We start from the raw sequence: 22,844 nt of genomic DNA, 5'->3' as shown, positions 1-22,844 counted from the left end.
TTTTTAGCTGAGAAAGCATCTGAATACAATTAAAATTAATTTTGACAACTAGAATTGAAAGTGAAGCCAGGTATTGGAGAATCCAAATGTATCACTGAATGCAGTCACTGACTGCTTTTTGCTATGATGTGGTTTAGGTACATTTAAGACAAATAATTGTTCCAAATTCCTCATTTTTTCTCCAGTGAATTCAATGTAAACTTCAGGAGGTACAAGATAATATTACTCTAATTTTATAACTGACTTGCCGAAGAGTTACTTTAGTACTTTAGAGAACTTTAGTTACTGGAAGTCTCTCTCCATCCTTTCTGTCATGATTATAGAATTTGAGACTGAGAAATCCTGACCTAATGTACAAAATAACTGGAAAGCATTTCAAAATCACTTCAATTGCAGGTTGTAGGAATGACTGGCTTGAAGAGGCATGTCATGTAATCAAGACTGGCAAAATGAAACATCTACTGTAATTCTGAAGCTTTTTTGGCAGATGAGGAAAAGTGTTTTAAAACTTTTGTTATATACTCATCAGGATTTGATTGTGATTTATTTAGAGCATAACTCTGAAATGGGTTGCAGAATTATCTGGCAGAAAACAATACCATTTTTGGTAAAGACAGAACATTTCCCAAATTAAGATGAAATTAGCAACTTCAAAGGATGATTCATTATCAACATTTAAGCCACTTGATTTTATGTATCATTTCACATTTTTAAGTAATTCTAGTGTGATTTCACCTTCAAAAAGTAGCATGACAACAGTTAACAATTGAGTTGTCTTTCTAAACACAAAATCATTTTTGCAATATACAGCGTCACAGCATCATCTTTTTTGGAAAGTTCTTAAACATATATTAGCCAACCCATATGAAAAATCGGAATTGTTTTTTGTCTCTGGTGATACAGACTAAAACCACAATGAGGACACACACAAAGTCACTGCAAAACAGAGGTGTGCTCTTCTCATCAAATAGACTCCCTATAGCTTCTCTCAAGTCTGGAGAAATTGATGATGTAACCAACAGATCTAATTCTCCAAAAGCTGTTCAAACACACGCTTTAGACACATTCAAATCCCAGACCCACCCAACAGCTCTTCATGGCCTTGTGCTTAAGAAGACTGCAAGACTTGCTTGAGAGAACATAAAATGCACGTGGGTGATGCCTTAGGTTTTAAGCTTCATGTTTTTCAAATCCTCTACTGCCTAGTGTGTAACTCTGAAGTTTCCTGTAGCCTGTTAATTTCTGCTCTCTCATGCTAGGTAGACATAACAAACCCTCTCCAGGCCTGCTCTCCAAGGACACTCAGGCCATCCTAGGCCCAAAAAGTATAAATCGAAAGCCTCTAAAGGGGGGGAAAGCTTAGGGAAATTACATCATTAACTGAAGCTTTAATTGGAGAATTAACCCTGATATGCAAATGAACCAAACCTATAAAAGTGTGAGGAACTTGTGACTTGGGGTCCATCTTGGGGTCCATCTTGGCAGTAGCTTCTGGCTCCCCAGGGGGTACCTTTGAAGGCTCTTCAAATAAACACCCACCTTTATTCCCTTGTTCTTATCGAGTCTCTGGTTTTAAGTGGCCACTTCAGGCATCATGGGAAAGGCTGTGGTTTTACCAGTGCAAGACAGCAGCAAGCATATACCTAAACCTAGCTCTTAAACAATCTGCCTAACTAAAGAGAAGTTAGTGACATAAACAATGCAAAATACAACATGTCACTGGGACCAATAGGATTAAATGTTAAGCTGAATTTTGCTTTTTGAACCAGTTGGATTTCTCATACCTCATACCTGCCTGCTTTATGTATTTCAGAACGTATCTGGTGCAGAAAAACTTTCTGAGCTCATTCTGTGAGAACCTCCCTGAATCTTTCTTTATATGATAAAAAACCTCTACATGTGTACAGGAAAGAAATTATTTACCCCTTAAGAAAATTTAATTTTAACATTGATAACACCTAACGCTGCTGAATTTCTCAGGTGTTTAGCATCTCCCTTTCACTGGGGGTATTATTTTCATATTTTCCAGTTAGATTCAAATCTGGAATAACTAGAATTAACCAAGGGGTCAAAGATAACCCATTTGTACATGGCCATTTAGTAGCCAGAAAAACTTAGTCCCTTGTTCAGTTAAAATCTGTTGAGCACACAGGCAACTGGAAACCTCAACATCTGTAAGGGAATTAGGGTCTTGGTATAGACACTTGCCAGAACCCTGCACTGAGGACAAGATGCCCTTGGTGTCCTGGCCCAGAGAGCACCACCCAGCCCCTGGCTTGCTCTCAGGGAGCTCCAGACACATCATAGAATCAGTTTTTGTTGGGCCATCACTGTGACAAAGGAGATGGATAATTAAATCTGAGTAAACAATCTTGCCTTAAACATTTTTCTTGGTTTTCTGTGTTGGAGAATCAAGGCTTGTGACTCACAAACCACAAAAACTTTGAGAGGGAAAAGCAGTAGTAATCAGGTTTTGCTGCAGAGTGATTCCCTAAAATAGGGGATCTGATGTAGAGAATATTTGCAAAAGCAAAAGCTTTTTGGTGTTTCCTACCCTCAGAAATGTCAAGCACTGACTGTTGACCACAAGATTCAGTGCCAGTACTTAAAAATTGGCCTCCCCTGGGTTTGTGTTTTAGCTATGATGGGAGGGAGGGACTGTGTACCCTAATGACAGAGTATGCATGGAAGAGCCTTTGCTGCTCCTTGTATGGCACTTGTCTTTAATTCAGTGGAGCCAGAGGGATAAATAAGAAACCCTTCTATGACTAGTAATCAGAAAATTAAGTTACCAGAAAAGAAAGTTCTCCCTAAATTTGATTTTCTTAGCACATAGTTAAAATGAGAAACTCACTCCTACAGAAATTTGTAGCCAAATTTGGTATGGAGATTTAAAAAGATGCATTTTTGTTACATTTTCAGGTCTTGCACTTTCTGGACCTTTATATTACACGCACTTCTGTTTTCAGGGATCAAAGCTTTCACATGTAGTATTTCACCCAATTAACCCTTATTCACAGTGAAAATTTCAGACCTTTAAAACACCAGAGCCATAATCTTCTTAACAAAGCTTGTTTTATTTCACTGCAGAACACATAGTAGGTCTATAAGCTAGCTGCAGGGGATTCAGCATAATGAACTTCTTTGTATGGATGTCAGAGGAGGGGAAAGGAATGATAAACTGTAAACCAAGAAAACATGGTTGTTAGTGTTTTCTAGACACATTGACTTTGTGGAATTCATAGTAATTTTTTTTTAACAAAAAAAAATAAACCTATATTGAAGTTAATATAACCCCTATTTGTTAATGTTCAGAAGCAGTCATTGAGAATGGGGATAATACAATTGAAACATGAACAATAATAATAACCGATAACAGTTATTTGGAGAAAATTTACACAGGAAATGATAGTCCCAAAGTACTTCTTACAAGATGACAGAAGAATCAGCACAGTACAGGAAAAACTAGTATGGGGTGATGTTTCGTACAAATTCCTCCTCTTCATAGTACTGATATTTCTCAAGAACCCTACTGTATTTTCCTACCTGCCATTATATGCTTTCAAGGGTAGATTCAAGCAGTGGATCAAACCCACACTGGGAACACATGGAGTGAGAAAGGGATAAGGTTCCTTACCAAAGCTTTCCTGGACTTCAAAAAGGATCTGGTTTTATTTTTAATAATTTACTACTTCCTAGTATTTGTGCACTCAGGTGGGTAACTTTGGAGGGACTGTTACCCACAATGGTCAGAAGATTGATAGTTATTGCATTTGGGAATGTGCATGTAGTATTACATTCTGTTGCTACCATAGTCTACATTTTCAGCCATTCTTGTCTATTATCCAAGAAAATAAAGTTTTTTTACCAGGTTTTTTGCCAGCAAAAGCTGGTAGTCACTGCATTTGGGGTTCCTCACCCTAGTTAGTTGACCAGCAAAGTTCAGCAGTCTTTCTAAATGAACCATCTGGGACTATCAAAGGTTGAACTCAGCAGATCTAAGAGCTGGGAAGTTGAAGAAAATCTTTACTCTCTTTGCAACCAAAAATACCATGGCTTGTCAAAATGTTTATAATTTCTGGGTCAGACATGTTAGGGTTTTTTAGAGTATGCACTCCACAGTTTCTTCAGTTACAGAGCTGTCCTCTGGAATTTGCTTTGAAGTAAAGCTGGTGCCACCATGTGAGGTGATGTTGGCTCTCTATCAGATGACACCATCTGTGTGCCCAGCATTAATGGACAGACCTACATTACTCTTCAATAGCAAAAAAACATTTCATGTCTAAAGAAAAACAAATAGATTAATCTCTTTTCAAATTGTTAAGGCACACAGAAGAGAAAATTCTTGCCACTGAGAGTAAATGCAGAGAGAAAGAATTTAGGAGTATCCTTATTGCCATGGTATTTTGTCCTGGCTTTGCCATAAGGGAACCATTGGAACCAGTGAGGCAGAGCTATGACTGAGTGGCACAGAACTACACCAGAACAACCCCTTAAGACTGTCTTGGTGCTTCTTTTACCATTCCAACATACAAAAAAACCCACAGCAAGGTCCTAACTTGCATCTAAAATGTGCAAAACTGAATCTAAACAGCAGTCAGGACACTTGTACCAAGGATTTACATTTAGTCTTCTTTTCCAGAAACACCTTGAAAGAACACTAGCTGAGGAAGAGTCACTGGTACATAAGAAATACAACTTGGGTTTTGTACTAGGTCCTTTAAAGTGGGATTGACAACGTACTTTGAGGAGAAGCGCAGAACTAATTTGGCATTAGTAGGAGAGGAGTGCCTGTGAAAGAAATTATTTTTCTCTTTTTTTTTTTTCTTTCCCTCCCTTGCTAGGGAGTCTCCCAGGGGAAAACTGAAAACTTTATTTCAGATTGAATAGCCATAACCACACCCTGACATACCTTTATCTTTGGAGAATATCATCTCAGCACCTTTTTGTTTGCAAAATTGAAATTTGTAGGGGTCTTGTGAGGGAAAAGCTGAAAAGGAGTTGATCTTGCTACATGAAGTTTGCCATACACCACGAGAAGTTCCTGTATCCTCGAATAAATGGAATAAAATCTGCTGTTTAGGGGAGCACAGTTGAGTCATCTTGGCTCTGAAAATTTTCACATGGAGAGAGAAATGCACTTCTTGTTCATTTTGCATAGAAGATTTGTTTTCCATGCACTCAAATCGTAGAGAAGAAACCACCATTTCTGTTCAAAACCACCATAATCTCACAGGAAGTTGTTCCCAATTCTGCTGGTACTTGACACGCTATTTATCAGGCTGAAAGACTGGATAAGCAGATTTCCCAGGACTTTCACAGCTCTGCCATATAGACTGTCCTGAAACTTGGTTTTCTGGTTTCACTGCAACCCATGAGGTGAGTACTAAAGCTTCCAGGAAACACCACAGTTTTTATAGAAACATCAAAACATTCGTCTTTGAGAATCCACCAATTTCACTGGATTCCTTAAATAAAACAGCACAAAAGTTCAGCTCCTGTAACAACTGGGAAGAAGAGCTGTCATGCTTGTCATTGTGGAGCTTTCTGAATGTTAAAAATCTTTCAGAGAGTAATTCCTGTTCCTGAGCTGCACTTTCCAGAGGAACCTGTGTTCCAAGAGACGAGTTAATAAAAAAAAATTCTGAGTCCAAATACACACTTTGTAATGAATCATCAGCCATTTTCCTCTCAAAAACTAACCAACCAAACAATATTAGGGAAGCACAAGTGCATTTTCTGATTGCCTCCTCTTCCAGATCTTGGCAGTAGAAAATGGATTGAGAAGAGCCCCTGTTCCAATAGCAACTCTGCCCTCAGAGAGCAGTGATGCATCACTTTGTTCCTCTGCATTGATCAATCTCCTTTTCACCCCATTATATTTCCTTATATCTCATGCACCAAATGCCAGGAGTTTTATAATTCAGTATCATATGAAGTGCTTTTCTGAAATCAATAAGCATTACATGCACTAGAATACTTTTATATAACACACATGCAATTGCAGTGGGTTTGGGTATCATGTTTATCTGACCTGATGTGTTTTATTAACCTGCAGTTCTTACTGTTCATTGGGTTTTTTCACTCTATAGATTTACACATGAATTGGTGGGTATTTTACTCTTAATATAAGCCCATGTAAAGTTTAAACCAATTATTGTAGTTTCTCCAATTTTTCTGTTAAAAACATTGTCCTGCACTTGTTCAACCAATAAGCTTTTATTATTCTCATTTTTGTATATTCCTTTTATTTAGTACTGATTTGAAAGCACTCAGTAAAGAAACTGAAGTGGTTTACATAGCACAAGTTAAATATCATATTTAACCTTTTTTTTTAATATCCTGGATTTCTAATATATATCTCCCTCTGATACTACTTTTTGCTGGAATCTGGAGTTTCTCTTCCTGAAAACAGCAATACATGTTTTGTTTGATTTTCTGTAATAGTGTGTACACTGTAGCTTGTAGACTGGCCTAGATGAGAAAATAGGCAAACACAGTGTTATGTCTATGTACACTCACATAGCAAATTAGCCCTAAGCAAAAAAGAAAACTTCTCAGGGTTATAATAGCACTAGTTTGGGTTAGAGATAAGCTTTTCTGGTAGGTATTGTACTGGAGTTTTTGCATCATGACCCTAATTTCCAGTTCCTCTTAACAAGGTGGAGTCACATCAGGATGCAATTGTGGTTGCTCAAATCCATGCCTGTAGTGGGGCTCAATACTGATGCCAAACAAGAATCTATTTTAATTTGTCTTTACATACACAGTCCAAGGGAGAAGTTAATGCACCATGTTCATGTGGCATATCCAGGCACCTTATCCTGGTAAATGCAGTAGCCTCCATTTAGGTTTCCTCAAGCAGCCTTGAAGACCTGCTGGTAACAGCTGGTGACTTCTCCAGGAGCACCATTTGGGAAAATATCCTGTGTCTCTAGACAGCGCCTCCTCAAAGATGACGACTGGAAAATAGTGTAATTTAGCAAGATAAACAAATAAATCGTTTTTTCAACTGTTCTACCTACAAACCATAATGTGCAGCTTATTACTCAAATTATTAAGCAAGTTATTTTGATGATCTGTGGGAAAGCATAGCACAAGAGCTTCATGGGTGGGAAGAAAACTTTTGCTCTGGTGTTTGCTTGCAGATGAGTGCTTTGAGATAACAGGAGTAATAAAATGCCCTTCTTAGGTGAAAAATGGATTCAGTGCAGATTCCTGACAACTTGGAAGTTCTACTTTCTCTGTGTTGCAACATTACTCAGGCCTACAAGTTTGTTGTAGGATGGATTAGCTATAAAGATTAGATAAGTATATGGATGTGGATGTGGATAAGAATGGAATTACTGATGATCCAAAGTCATCTTTACACTTCATTAAGCAACTGAATGCTAAACAAGAGGTTGTCACACTTGAATGAACAACAACATTTCCACATTCATGTAGTTTGATGCCTTTCTTCTCAGCTGAAGCTGGGAGTGGTGTGTGATGGACACACTGAAAAGCAGAATGAAGAGCACAGATCATTTTTATTATTAAGGTTGCTGAATGCTTGCCTTTAGAAGCCATTTCCAGTTCTGTTCAGCACATGTTTGCCAGCTCTTAACCGCTTGATGAGTATTGACTTCCAGTAGTTGGATGTTACACATGCATAATGAATAGGAATTGAATAAAACTTAATTCCCTCTGACTTTTCTAAGTGAGAGGAAAGGAAAAAAGGGTCCATCAGGTGTACTCATGGCTAAACCTGCATCATAATCAAGCCTAGATATCTATACCCTTTACCTCAAAGGGACACTGTCTTGTGTGTGCTACAGCTGTTACCTCTGGTGGAGCATAACTATTGAGTCTCACATTTCCAGGTAAAATGAAGTGTCAATTTGAGATGGACTCCTCTGTAGAAACACCTTCACCCCACACACACTCCCCTCTTCTTGATATCATCTTTACTCCCAAATTTTCTACCCTCCTCTCCAAGGTGCAAGGGGTCAGGGAATGGGGGTGGCAGTCAATTCATCACACCTCGTCTCTGTCACTCCTTTGTCCTCACACTCTTTCTCACTCCAGTTTGGGGACACTCCCACAGGAAACAATCCTCCATTAATTTCTCCAGCATGAGTCTTTCCCATGGGCTGCAGTTCCTCACCAACTGTTCCAGCATGGGTCTCTTCCAAAGGAACAGGCTGCTCCATTGTGGATCCTCCATGGGGTCACAAATCCTGCCAGCAAACCTGCTCCAGTGTGGGTTTTGCTCTCCACAGGTCCTGCCAGAAGCCTGCTCCAGGGCCAGCTTCCCACAGGGTCACAGCCTTCTTTGGGCATCCACCTGCTCCGGCAAGAGGTCCTGTAGGTGGATCTCTGCTCCACCATGGTGTTCCATGGGCTAAAAGGGGATAGCTGACCCACCATGGTCTGCAGGGGAATCTCTGCACCAGTGCCTGGAGCACCTCCTTTCCCTCCTTCACTGACCTTGGTGTGTGCAGGCTGTTTCTCTCATGTATTGTCACTGCTTCCTCCATCTGCTGTTGCTGCTGTTCCCAGAGCAGGTTTTTCCTCCTGTTCTCAAATATATCACACGGTGACACTATCAGTGCTGCTGATGGGCTCAGCCTTGGCCAGTGGCAGGTCCATCCTGGAGCCTGCTGGCCTTGACTCTGCTGGACATGGGGGAAGCTTCTCATAGCCTCGCAGAAGCCACCACTGCAGCCTCCTCGTTACAAAATCCTTACCATGCAAACCCAATACGCTGGCCACAAGTATGATATCACAGTGGCTTCTTTTTCTTTTAGTAAAATACAGACATTCCACTCAATCTTTATGACTTGATGTAGGTTCACATAGAGACAAATGTGAGGCACGTCTGTATAAGGATGTGTGCTTGCAATATGTGGGGGAATAGTGCACTTAAAACATTCGGCTCGATACAGCACTGAACTCTGCCTTGCCACACTGAACAAATCAAAAGTAGCTCCTAAGAATAGCATTCATGGTATATAAAAGCAGATTAACACATCTCTTGGGAAACAATTTAAAGGAAGCTAAGAAGCTGAGACAGCTCTGAGGGAGTCTACATCCTGGCCCCAGCCAAAAGTCACTCAGCAGTCTTGCTAATGCTCAGGCTTAAGAATCGAAGGGCACCCAGCAGTTAATGGCTCTAGATAAGCCAGTCCTGAGTTGTCATGGTGTGCTGTCTGCGGTGGCTGGACTTTGCAATGCTGATGTCTGTATCAGGCTCACACCTTGCCACAAGCACTTCAGCTGCAGCAAGGGGCTGCCCAACCTCCCCCCATCCCTTTCCCAGGTATGTTTCCTTGCCCAGCTGAGAGCACTAACCCAGCCTCAGGCTGTGTCATCTTAAGGAGCTAATCTGCAGAAGCAGAGAAGTGGTTCTACTTCCCACTCCTTATCAAAACAATGGAGAGAAGAAGTTACAGATCCTCTCTAGAGCTGCAAAGGAACCAGAGGGGTAGTAGAGCCACTCCTTTTAGCATAAGACTTGTTCAGCCATGTTATAGGATCTCATCTACTGTAATTACAGCAGTAGCTTTCTGATTCTCTGTTGCAGACATTGAGTTCATTAAAATCAGCAAACTATAAAGCAGATTTAGGAATGTGACACCAGTTACTACTTTCAAAGGACAGTCAGGGTGACTTCAACTGAAAAATGGCATGGTGTTTTCCACCAGCTACCACCTAAATTGCCTTCTCTTGAGAAGTTTACAGGTGTCTTATGATAAATCCTTTTGGGAGACACTACATCTCAATACAAGGCAGCACCAACACCAATCTCGTACCAATCAAGATTTTCACTGAACTGATTAGAAAACCTTTAATTGCCCAGTAGAGCAATCAAGACAAGTACACATCCATCTTAAAAACAAACAAAAATAAACAACCTTTGTAATCTTATGACTGTAAACACTTGTTTTATTGAGTGACTTACATTCCCTCTATGGAGCAAAGCAGCTATTGCATCGAAGAGTCAGTCATTTTGTCAGAAAGGCAAACACTGGCATTGCCAGGAGAAAGAAGAGTTTTATAGCCTTTAAAGCAGCCTAATATAACTGCACCTCCTGCTACCTTTCCAACTGACACAACTGGATTTTAGCCACCACTCTCTGGTATTGCAGTGGGAACATCCAGTTGCTACAGAGTTCGGACTTGTGTTACTGCATAAGAGGAAGACAGTGATTACCCCAAACAAAGAAGAGAACTAAAACCAGAACATCTCCGTGTTATTGTCAAATGCAATGTTGTTTTAAAAATTATGTGAATGCAATTGCAAATAAAAGCAGGCTGTGTGAGGCAGGGAGCATCTTACCAAGTGATATTTGCAGGACTTGGCTTGAGAGCAGCCCAGAGTGGTCCAGCTCCGGTGTCTTGACACCAGAGCAGACTTACTGCAAGCTCTGTTCTTCGCTAACAGAGGCACTTAGAACCAGCTACAATGGTTTTGCTTTGCTTTAATCATTAATCAGAGACAAGTCGAATGCAATGAAGGAACAATTTGCAATGATATTGCAAATGTGTACTCCATCACAAATACAAGCAGGTATTTGAAAAGCAGGCCAGGTTACCATGGCTAATTTGGGCAAATGGAGAGGGGGAAGAGGGAGGAGAGGATTTTGGAAGGCAAAATTTTGCTTTAATTGGGGAATTTCATTCACAGCAGAGATTCCTGAGTTTTTACTTCACATGAGCAGAAAATGTCATAGTCTCTGCTGAAGGTGGCTTGACTTTTTGCAGTATGGGATTAGGCTGGTTGAGCTGTGAGGTTTTAGTCACCCTGGTGCTGGAAACATTCCTGAAACTACCTCCCCAAGTCTCTTCCCTTTAGCAGCACTAATTCTCCTGTGTCACTGCAGTCTAGCTTCCTCAGCAATATAGTGCTGCAAGCCTGTCTTATTTGCAAGGAGTACATCAGCACTGAAGGCAAACCTCTCTAGCACTCCTCTGAAAAAAAAAGGATTTGATGAGGAAGGAGAGAATCCAGGCTGGTCTCCCATTCACATTCCTACTTTGCAAGTGTTTTCATAACCATCAGTCCTGGAAACTGAAAGTGAGATCCAAAAGAAAAATTAGGAAGGGGGAGAGAAAACAGGTTGTTTCATTGATTGCTAGATTTGTAGATTATGGCTATTAGTAAAAATGACAGCGCCTCTAGTCAATGGGGTACAGGCTCAAAGCCTATTAATGCACTACAAGTAACATGATTTGGGGATCTGAAAAGAGAAAAATCACAGTGTGAGATTTAAATCCTACTTTGTACTTTGAAAGCCGTGGTTTCAAGAGGGAGAAGTCCAATACGCCCCATTCACATGTTAATTCACTTGTTTCAACAAACTGGTATTCTCCTTCACCTCTTCACATTAGCATAAAATGAGAAGCTTGAATCTGCATTTTTCAAAAGACAACCAGGTTTCAAAATTTCCAAAATGCAACTATTCAGCGGTGGTTCATACATGCTAAATGCCAGAGTATTGTAAATGCAATACTCATTTGCCTCCTGCATCCAGAATGTAATTTCCATTTTTATTTTAATCGCTAGTGATCCATTGTTCCAAGTTTCTTTAAATAAATGTCCCCCACTGCTGCCCATAGCTTCTGCAGAAACAATTTTGAATATTTTGCAGGCAAAAATAGCAGATGTGTTGAAATTTATGCCATTCCTCTCCAGAGTAGATGACTGATGAAATGCATATATCCAGGCCTGTGGAAATATGAGCCAGAAATAAATAGCAAATGAGATTATCCTTAAATTGATTTCTCTGCAGTACATTCTGATTAACCAGCAAATCAAAGATTTTTTTCCCAGCTGCTCCACAAAGATCACATTCTTCATTCTCTGCATGTGTGGCTTCTGGTATATAAGTGCTTCTTTCAGTTATCAGATATCTGAGGACTCTTCTGCTCTGCTGTCCAAAAAGCTTGGTCTTCTTCCTTTCTGTCTGAACTTTCAAAGGGTAGATTCTAATATTCTGTTTGTTCTCCTCAAAAGACTCCAACACAAAATCTGTTGTTCAGATCTGTTACAGCCTATTTCAAAACCAGCAGTCTTGCCGAAAGCATTCTGGCGCACTTGGTCCTTCTTAAGGTATGAACACAACCCCCAGGACAATGTCTGAGCCAATAAGACGTTTTCTATCACTAGAAGATTTTTTCAGAAATCAAAACTGTTGGGGTCCCTCCCCTGCCGTGTAGCCCTGGGAGAGGGGCCCTGAGGGCACAGACACGGGGCTTCCCTGTCCCTGCTCAGCCTCGTTCCCATTGGTTGGTTTGTGTTCCCTGCGCGGGCAGAAGGACCCTTGGTCCCGTGACTGGAACAGTTCCTGGGCAGAGCCCCGGCCATGCGGCTGGAGAAATAAACATCTCTGAAACATCTAGCAAGAATCTGTCTGTCCATATATATTTCCTTTCCACGGGACTCCTGGTTTGATATATGCGTGTTGCAGTATCCCCTCTGCAACAAATGGTGGAGAATGCGGGCAGAACGATCCCCGATCCCTAAGCGACTGATTTGTGTGAGTAAACCCTGGAAACTTTGGATTCCTCTTCTTGGTTTTGCTTTGCTATTCCATATCTAAACTATGGAGGAACCGTGGGAAGACTCTTGGCTCTCAGAGCCGCATATGGACATTTATCTTAAACTTAAAATGATTCTTGAACAACGATTTGTAAATTTTAGCTTGATTCAAGCTCAAAAAGAACTGAAACACTTCCTGGCATGGTTGTTTAAGAACTTTTTCTATGTTTCTTGGGATTTAATTCTTACCAAGGGCTTTTGGAAAACCGTTTGGACACAGTTAATACTGGAGTCAAAATATATGCCGATGGAAGAATATTTTCGTGAATATTATTTAGTTACCGAGACTGTTGAGCAATGTCAGCTGTGTCCTGGCGAAGGGAATCCTGGCGCAGGGACCGTGCGGCCCAGGCCACGTGCACCGAGCGCTCTGAGAGCAGCAGCGAGGCAATTCCCGCGCGCGGGCGGAGCCACGCGAGCCGCAGTGTCGGTGGCGGAGCGGGGAGCGGCGGGACCCGGCGGTGCCTGCCCGGTCCTGTGCAGTGCGTGGTGGAGCGAGCCCCGTGAATGCCCGACCGAGAGGGGCGGCGCGCGGGCAGCGGCTGGCGGCGGTGGCGATGGAACGGAGCCGCGCCCAGCCGAAACGCGCGCTGGAGCGGGGCGCGGGGGAGTCATCGCCCGGGGACCCGGCCGAGACGTGGGTGCAGCGCCCGGCAGCGGCAGCGAAGCTGCGACCAGAGGAGGCGACGCACGGAGAACTGAGCAGCGCGGCCCGGCCCAGCCCGCACAGCCCCGAACGCGACCCCGGGAAGAGCGCGCAGGCACCAGCAGCCCCGAGAATTCCAACATGGGAGCGACCGAAAGAGAGGGCAAAGACGCAGCGAGACAGAAAACAGCAGCCACTCGGAAAAAGGAAAAGATCATAGCAACTAAGACCTTAGGGATAGTAAAATGGTATAATGTTAAGCAAAATTATGGTTTTATAACAAGGTGTGACAACCAGCAAGACATATTCGTGCATAGAACTGCTATTAAAAAGAATAACCCTGAAAAATGCATCCCAAGCTTGGGAGATGGAGAGGTGGTGGAATTTAATATTGTACTAGGGAGAAAAGGGTTACAAGCATCGCAGGTCACTGGGCCTGATGGTGTTCCTGTAAAAGGCAGTATATATGCAAAAAATCGTAGTCATGTTAGACAGTATCTCCATTGTAAGCCCCCCCTACAGTTTCCCTTTCCTAATCCCACCTTTCCCTTTTACCCTATGTCCTATTACCCCCAGTGTATTCCCAATCCGTTTTTTCACCCATGGTTTCCCTCACAAAACCATGCTTTTGCCAATTGTTTCCCCAAAAATCCCTTTCCAATGCCGAGTGGGGGATGAAAAGGGGGAGGGAAGAAGTTAAACCCTCTCCTGCCTCAGTTTCCCCACAAAGCATGCTCAGAGTTCTGTCTCCCTTCTGTCAGCCCTAAGATGTTCCACAGAATCTGTTTGGACATTTAAAGACTCAGGAGGGTGGCTTGTTTTGTTTTGAAACTGTTCTTGTTATGTTTATCCAGTTGTTTTCATTCTCCTTTTATTAAAATAAAACGGGTGAGGTGTTGGGGTCCCTCCCCTGCCGTGTAGCCCTGGGAGAGGGGCCCTGAGGGCACAGACACGGGGCTTCCCTGTCCCTGCTCAGCCTCGTTCCCATTGGTTGGTTTGTGTTCCCTGCGCGGGCAGAAGGACCCTTGGTCCCGTGACTGGAACAGTTCCTCGGCAGAGCTCCGGCCATGCGGCTGGAGAAATAAACATCTCTGAAACATCTAGCAAGAATCTGTCTGTCCATATATATTTCCTTTCCACGGGACTCCTGGCTTGATATATGCGTGTTGCAGTATCCCCACTGCAACACAAAACCAGTGTGTTTATCTGATAGACCACCTATGATACAATCAGTGGTTACCTCAAGGACTCTGCTGCTGGTGTCATGATGAGCTGTCCATCCTGGACTTCGTAATGGTACCAAAATATCCAGAGCCATGTTCTGACCTGCCCTAATCATAATTTAAGCCCCCTCATTGTTAATGATCAGTATGACACCAGTCTAGGTGTCATGACAAAGAGCAGTATAATGCTTTTACCTTTGTTCTGGTGTAAATGTGCAGCTAACTTTCAGATGCTAAACAGCAGCCAGATGTTCAGCTGCCAGTGACCCAAGGCTTGCTTTTGCAGTGGCACAGCTGTGATGCTTTGGCTGAGTCTTGCTTAGAACATTCTTGTCCAGCTGCAAGAAAGAGTGTAGGCTAAAGCCATGTGGAAGTAAGTTCACAGGCAGAAGTGAAATTGTAAAGGCAGTAACAGTTAACTGGAAAATTCTGAGGAGGGGTGAAAGTAGCAGAAAGAAGGCAGAGACTCAGCAAACAGCAGCTTGGCCAGACGAGGGATCATGGTCCTCTCCAAAGAGTCATGGAAATGAAAACTTCCCCCCCAACCAACAGCTGCCTACCTGCCTGGTAATACTTGTAATAATTAGCTGAAGTAGCCTGTATTTAAGAACTTAAGTCATAGTTAATACTTGAGTAATAATTAGCTGAGTAGCTTCTTAGTACCTGTGTAATATATGTCTTAGCTGATACAAATATTTGCTGTGTGTTTCTAAACCTGGCAATCTTTTAGCATAGGAGAAGGTGCCCAAGAAAAAATGACCCATTGAGAAAAGGGTGCAGGTGTGAGCACTAGTCCTGGCTCTCTCCCTCCTCTCCCTCTGCCCCTGCTTCACTTCTTGCCACACAGTCACACTTCAAGGCCTAAAGTTACCAGATACCACCAACTAAAATGGAGATGGATAACATGCATTGCTAGATAGTATTGCTGTCTAGCAGAAGGGGTTGCTGTGAACAACTTTTTTCCATGACTAAGTGGTATCAACAGGCCCTCTCTATCCATATTTAAAGAGAGATTAAACTAGCACATTAAATTCTGACAGTGCTTCTGTAATCAGAAGAAGGAAGGAATAAGCTCTCACTAGAGGGCACATTGAGCTTGGATTTTATACATACTGTTCCAAACCAGAGTCATAAGGTGAAAGGTGAAAACTAGCAAGGTTGAAAACAGCTACTCTGTGCAACTGAATCCGAAACCCAAATTGGCAGCATGCCTTTAAAATGCTTCCACCCCTTGGCATCATAGACCATGGGGCATCATAGAGTATGGGGTAGGGCAGGGGGTTATGTTAATTCTCTGTATGAAATAGAATTTTTCCTGTGTCTGGTACCATGTCCATCAACACTGCAGAAGAACAAATCCCTGGGACAGTCCTGACTGATAGTTCATAGAGGGGCAAGGAGAAAGGAGGGAAGAAAAGTGTCACACCGCAGGCATGTTCTTGCTGATCAATTGCAAAATTCTCCACAAGCTTTATTTTAAAGGAAACAACATAGAATATAGAGATCACTGACAGACAAATTCAAGAACTGGTCCTACACGAAGACTGGGAGAAATTTCACATTAAGCATCAGGAACAGTATCTCCACATGCCCTTGGCCACTTGAGTTGCACCATAGGGCTATCTATGTCTGTACAGTGCAGAGATTTGCTTTGAGGACTTGATATTTCCAATTGTTCACATTTTGTACTAGCTCTAGGCTCGTCCCGTGGGCAGGGACAGCCTGCTGGCAGCTGGGGAGCTCTACGTGCACTCCTGGAGCACATCTCCCCCTGTAGTTTCCCACAGCAGGCATCCTGCTGGAGTGCTCGGAGGTCAGGGCCCCTGGGCAGCCCGAGGCATCATTTGAAACACGATTAGGAGATTTGCTTCACACACGCTAATCCAATTTAAAATGTTACTGTAGACTCAATGAGACTAAAAAGCTGTGAAAATGCATCCCTGAGGAGTTGTTTGCTTTGAGCCAGGCCGGGAGTGGACTTCAACACAAGCTGGAGAACCAGCCCAAGGTCCCAGCACCGTGTCTCCACATGGAGGGCAGGGTTCAGGAGTTGCATGTGTATTTAGCCTCACATGCCATTAACTTTCCTGTGTTGACAAGGATGAAATTCAAAGCAAAAAGTACAATAGGAGTAATTTCACTGAATTTGTATTATTGCAACACACAGGAGTACTGTGTGCTAAAGGAGATGGAGTGTCCACCTAGCAGGAATTATAGAGTAGGATATGAGCAAGAACTGAGAATGGCACCCACCACCTGCTTTGATCTACATTTTTCCTCTACAGGGATGGTTAAGAGGCAAACAAGCCTTGATTCCTACTGTTTATGGTACTGGTGACAGCAATGGTAAGTCCTGTTGGGGACTGTAAATGAAAGGATGGAAGTGGTACAAACATTCTGTAAAAATTGTTCTTTCAAATCAGTACCCAGGAAGGGCATTATTTTCCCCCAGATAAATCACAGATCCCCCTAACCTTCCAGGTGTGTGACTGCTTCTGGAGTGGGAGCCAGGGTCGCATCACTGCTTGCAGACATTCCTTAGAACAGACGAAAGAACATTTCCTCCAAAATTAAAGACGGCAATATTGCTTAACTATAACTGAGGGCAGAGGAATTGAGCTTTGTGTGCTAATAATAAATGGTAAGCGTACCAATGAAGACAGGAAACTGCAATAAAGATACGGAGCGGGCCTGCGCACGGAGGAATTCCGCGCGGCGCGGGGACGGCGCCGGGCGCACGGAGCGCAGTGCGCTGTCCAAGTGTGCCATCTAGTGACTGCGGGCCGCCCCTGGGCACGGCCCGGCGGGCACAGCCCGCGGGCACCAGCGCCTCGCCTCTGGTTTGCAGAAAGAACATCTGGACGTCCCAGATGTTAGGCCGAATGCCTCAACCTGCAGTTGCTGGTTATGTGGTTGTTGGAGAAGGTAAGAGTGGGTTCAGCCTGTAGAGACCACTTATGCTTAGGTGAAGTCCCTGAGCATTCAACAGGGAGATTCATTCTGTAATCTGTGACATAATTTACCCTGTGGCTGCTGCAGTAAAATTCTTATCTGGGAAGAAATGTGGAAACAGGAGGCAGGGGTGTGGAGATGTGACACACAATTATTTTTTCAAATACAGTGATTGTGACTTCATTAGCAGAATTAAGTTTCTTCTCATGGTATATAGTATTGAAGTCCCTGGAAGAACTGTGGAATAAAAACAAATTAAATGGGGATTAACTGTATTTCCCATCATGGCACAAACAAACTTCAGCCTCTTTTGCTATCCCAGTGACAGTGTGCTGGAAACTCAGAGGCTGATGATACTAATCATCTCTCACTGCAATTTTTTTAGTGCAACACGATTGCAAGGGTTCTTCATCCAGCTTCAGGTGGCAGAAGCATTCAGAAAAAAGATAAGAAAACTTTAAAGTAATTAATCACATGATTTTAAAGAAAAAACAAACAGCCAGCTGACAGTTAGTCACACTTTTCTCACCTCTCCTTAGGAGAGAGTTTCAACAGGATTGCTTACTCATGTGGAGGGAAAGCACTGATAGCAAGTCTCAGCTACAACTGTTTACAGAGAGGATTTGCCATAGCATCAGGGAAATCTGTTTAGTCTGCTGGTGGAAATCCTGCTTGAGGATGGGATAAGGTCAGTAATATTAGCCAAATCCTATTAAACTAATAAAGGATTCAGATCACTTCCTCAGAAAGAGCCATTCTAAGAGAGGGTTTAAGTCTAGGAAACTAAGAATTATAAATCCGAATAAAATCCTTTTAAACTCTCTCCATTTATCAGCATTCTTTTCCTTCAGGGAGAGACAGGCTAAAATTGATGACGGGTTGCTGGCAAAAGACTAGCATTGTCTCTTTTTTAATGTTACAAAAGCAATTCAAAATCCCAATAAAATCATTACAAGAACAATTTTAATTCATTCCTTTGCAAGGGATTTGTGAATGCAGCTCTACTGAAGGAGCTGTGGCACAGGGCACAAGTGAGGCTCACCTGAGTGCTGGTTCCTTGTGGCACCTGGCTGCTGCTGGTTGCTGCCTTGCAACGTGGCAGGCTACTTTGGCTGTTCAGGATCTGAACAAAACACACACCTCCCTGTGGCCTTCCAAGGGACGCTGCCTGCTGGGCCAGCACTAAACAACAGGACAATTTATATTAAAAGCAGAGAATGGCTTAAGAGACAGCTATCACCTTCCAGAAGCCATCTGGTTTTCTGACACGTCATTAGACTGACAGCAAAGACCATCTTAACCTCACAGTTACCTGAGGGTTCAGAGCTGCCTTGGGCCCTCAGCAGGCAGCCAAACAAGGTAGCATCTCACATCTCAGGGGACTTTGGCTGACATCCCCTATTTCAGTAAGGGCCATTTTCCCCAGGTGGTCTGGGGCAGGAGACTGTGATCTTTGGGCCTCCAATAAGAGAATTTCAAAGGGAGGACGGAGCATGAAAGAAGAGGTTGCCTAGTAGAAAGCAGCATGTAACCGAAAGGGTAAGAGAAGAAGAAAACTATTGGTTAAGCTTTATCTCCTTAACATCATTCCCAGGCAGGCAACAGGCAGGACTTGGTCTGCCAGATGATCTAAAGGCTTTGATCTTCCTTGCTTATACAGTGTGGGTTCTTCAGCAACTCCCAAGGCAGCTGGCACTGCAGAAAAAATTATCCCCAAGTTGCCTGGTGTGTCCTTTGTAACACAATAGCTGCTCTGTAAGAACCAGAGTGAAACAGCCAATGTTACTCCACCAGAACTTGAAACTCAATCTTTTTTAAAAGCAGAAGACAAGGTACAAAGGGAAAACAAACAGCTTCAGGAAAATAAGCAATCTTCTCTAATCTAAATCATGAATGTTAATGTATTAGTCCCTCTCACTCAATTGACCATGCTCTCTTTTCCACATTAAATATGAGCAGTGAGGGAGGATGCTCCACACAAGAGGGGGAAGAGAAGATGGTCTCACAACTCTGAGTATTTGACTTAGGAGATATTGCTGATAACCAAAGCAACCAGATCAGAGGTGAACAATTTCTTTTGAAGCACAGAAGCTGCAGCAGCTGATGTCATGAACAAAAGTAGGCAGGTGAACAAAAACTGAGCAATAGAAAAAGCAATATAAGACTTGCAGCCCAGAATTTCACAAGCAACAGTAGTTCATAAGCAATGAGCTATTAAAAGAAAAACTGACCCAGAAAGGGAGTCATCATCAGCTTGCATGAAAATGCAAATCCCTACCACCTCTGTGTAGCATTTCTGGCAGTGTGAATGGGCACGGACACAAATCACAAATGCTTCCTCTGTGAAAGAAGAAAAGCAAGCTCTCTTTACTTTCATCCAAAAATACATTGAGAAGAGAAAGCTCCAAACAATAATTGTACTAGGAATGTTCAAAACAGGTTACCTAAGTCAGGGATGCTAATCCAGTAAGGGAATTCCCGAGAGCTGATTCACAAGTACCTGGAACACAATTCCTATCTCGGTGCAAACAGTTGCCAGAGATATCTGAGGACAAGCAAGAGGATGGAGCTGCCCAGAAAGAACAGTGTTTCTGTCCCAGGGCTTCTCAGAGCAGTCTTTCTGCCTAAAGAATGCTGCTTGACAAAGCTTTGGTAGATCAGGTGCCATTTAAACCTTCCCTACCTTTGATGGCTTTCTTTTTTGTGGGAGGCTCTGCTTGGAAGTCTTAGGAGTTTAAAGGCAATGCTGTGAGAAAAGACAAAGCAAAGCCCATGTGCCAGTCGTGGGCAAGCAGAGCTTATGTAGCACACTCTGTGTCACTGCTCCTGTGGCTGAAACTGGACCTCTGTTAGGCTGCCTGCTCACGTGGAGAGGGCTCTTCTCCTTGTCAAGTCACACCCTGCTTGTCAATAGCCACAACACATTCACACCGGGACTAACACTTGGGTGGAGTTGGCTACCAGAGATTAAAGTCACTCCTCTCCTTTTCAAGCCCTGCGGTGACAGGTCACTAATGCACTGAGTTGTACTAGTACTGTGCTCTAAGCTACGAGGGTAGCATCATTTACCAGAAAAAATACCTGGTTTATACCAGCTACTGTGATCCAATAATACAGAATCACAGAATATTCTGAGTTGAAAGGGACCCACAAAGATCATCAAGTCCAATGTTTATGTGAATGGCCCATACAGGGATCAAAGCCGTAACTTTGGCATCATTAGCACCATGGTCTGACCAGCTGAGCTGTGTCAGGATGTTAGAATTGGTGATGATCAGGGTTTTGTCAATAGCTGAAACTAAGGTAGGAAATTCGTTTGTGTTTTCCAGCTACGTTTGTTTCACCCCTGTACATGGGTATCTGTTTCCTAATTAATTGTCCTACCTGGACATAATTTCTTTCTAAGTGCTACAGGGCATTCACATTCCTAGGAATGCTCTTGATGCCATGAAGATTTTTTGCCTTTTCTTTTATATCCCTGTTATACCTTTTTACAACTTCTGTATTCTTAGTGCTTTTTGCCTACATTCTTGGACTTGTTTGTCAAGCTAAGAGACTAAACATTTTAGAAGCTTCGTAGGTAGAGGATAGTGTGCCCCAGACCCCAAGGTCCTCTCCAGAACACATTCTGTAAACCAAGATAGAACCATCCAGGGGAAGGTTCCTTGGGGAGGGGGGCTCACTCAAGTCTCTCACTGGGGAATCTTTGATAGATATGCTAATTAATGAGACCTATAATATTATACCAGATCTTTTGGGGGTGTGCATTGCAGTGGGCATTGAGGTGCAGTTGACCTGGACATAGTGCACCTAAGGATCCTTAAAATAAATACCAAGGTAAAATCCCTTTTTCCCTTCTAGAGTGTTTGACTCTTGATTTTAAGACCAGGAAAAGGCATCACTCTGAAGGATCTGAACATGGGTCTCCTGAGAAGGTGCATTTTAAAGTTTGCAGAACTCAGGCTAAAGCCCTAATCAGTTTATTGTCTTCTTCTAGGGATAATAGAAACAAGTAATTCTAGAGAAGTCTGCATTAATAGGAGGAAGAAGAAAGAAATACAGCACATTTCAAAATAAAAAAACATACAACCCTGGAAGTTAATGGTTTAATTTTTCAAAATGATCATTAAAAAGTATAACTCTTTGGAGAAACACTCTAAATAAATACAAGAACATTTTACATAGCAGATACCAATACTGAAAGGATAGTAATAGAGCTCCAGGGAAACCAACACACCACTTTCATGCTAAGGAAATTAGTCCTTCTACCATTAGCCTTTACATACGTTTTGATGTTATACCATGTGTTAATTATTTCCAAATCACAAGTGCAAACACTCACCCTGATTGGAAAATTAGCAGATTTCAAACTCAGGTAATTTCACCCTAATGAGGAACTTGTTGAACTGAATTTAACAATTAGCTCACACCCTTTGCTGGCTGGGTATGACAAGGCTACAGAGAGACACTGAAACTCAAAACTCACCTTTCTCAGTAATTGGCAATAAAGGATTAATATCAATTCAGAAGTTGTTGCCACGCTCCTTCTAGTTTCTGCTTCGGCTCTTAAGGCAGGGATTTGCTAAGGGTGATAGATGAGGAGGTGCTGCCTATACTAAACAGCTCTCCCTTTTGCTAGGTACTAAGCCTCAGCAAAATGGATTTCACAGCTTAAAGGAGTTAAACTCCTGATTTATCGGTCAATATGCACAACGCGTGGGTAGAGCTAACAAGCTAAGGTGCTCACCACCCCTGATAAGGCACCTGAGCAGCCAGGGCTGGCTGGGTGGCTTCAGCCAAGAGGGGAAGGGTTGGTCTCTGTGGCTGCCTGGAAAGGGCTGATCCTTGATATTGCTCAGCTGCTATTCTTGGGCTACTTGGTTTTGTTTCTGTAGAGTTTTGTATGCTTTTTCTGTTGTTTTTTTCTCATTGAGAACCCTTGAGCTGCTAATTGTCTCTGTGTCAATACTCAGCCCCTTGCTAGCAACCTTACCTTTCTCCCTGTGGCCCTGCTCTGCAGAACGTCTTGCAGCGCTTTCTCACAGCTTAGCAGTTTTCCAAAATGTCTGCACAAATTTCAGCTTGTATGGAAACTGTTCCTTAGTTCCAGATGACATCTATGATCTGATGCTTGACTCTCTAGAGGAGAAACTGACACTTTTCAGTTCCTAAATTTCATTAAAGGAAACTAAAGTACTTTTATCCTACCACTAATTCTCTACATATGCTGTGACCCTACCTGCATAAAAGATTTTGGGCAACTAGGTCTTAGAGATTGGGGCCTATGTGTAGTTGTGAAGGGAAAAGACATCTGCAAATGAAAAGGAAATTGCCTTTGGACAATTCTCTCTCCTTAGAACTGACAAAAACTGTCTAAAATATTGTCAAAATTTTTCTGATTTCTCCCACAAAAATGTAAAGGTTAATAAAATCTTCTTCC

General features: G+C 42.6%; 1 long non-coding RNA gene across 1 annotated transcript; it reads right to left on the bottom strand.

Annotated features, from left to right (window-relative positions):
- Nucleotides 1-9,951: 9,951 nt before the first annotated feature.
- LOC125321685 lies at nucleotides 9,952-22,075 on the bottom strand. The gene is made up of 5 exons (XR_007201646.1): nucleotides 21,891-22,075; nucleotides 18,447-18,586; nucleotides 17,476-17,641; nucleotides 14,648-14,790; nucleotides 9,952-11,710 (listed from the first exon to the last, which is right to left on the bottom strand). It is a non-coding gene; the product is annotated as an uncharacterized LOC125321685 (long non-coding RNA).
- Nucleotides 22,076-22,844: the final 769 nt, after the last annotated feature.

Source organism: Corvus hawaiiensis, chromosome 2, assembly GCF_020740725.1.
Source record: "Corvus hawaiiensis isolate bCorHaw1 chromosome 2, bCorHaw1.pri.cur, whole genome shotgun sequence".
Lineage (NCBI taxonomy): Eukaryota > Metazoa > Chordata > Aves > Passeriformes > Corvidae > Corvus > Corvus hawaiiensis.
Note: the sequence above shows the minus strand (reverse complement) of the source record. Positions and strands in the feature narration are given on the sequence as shown.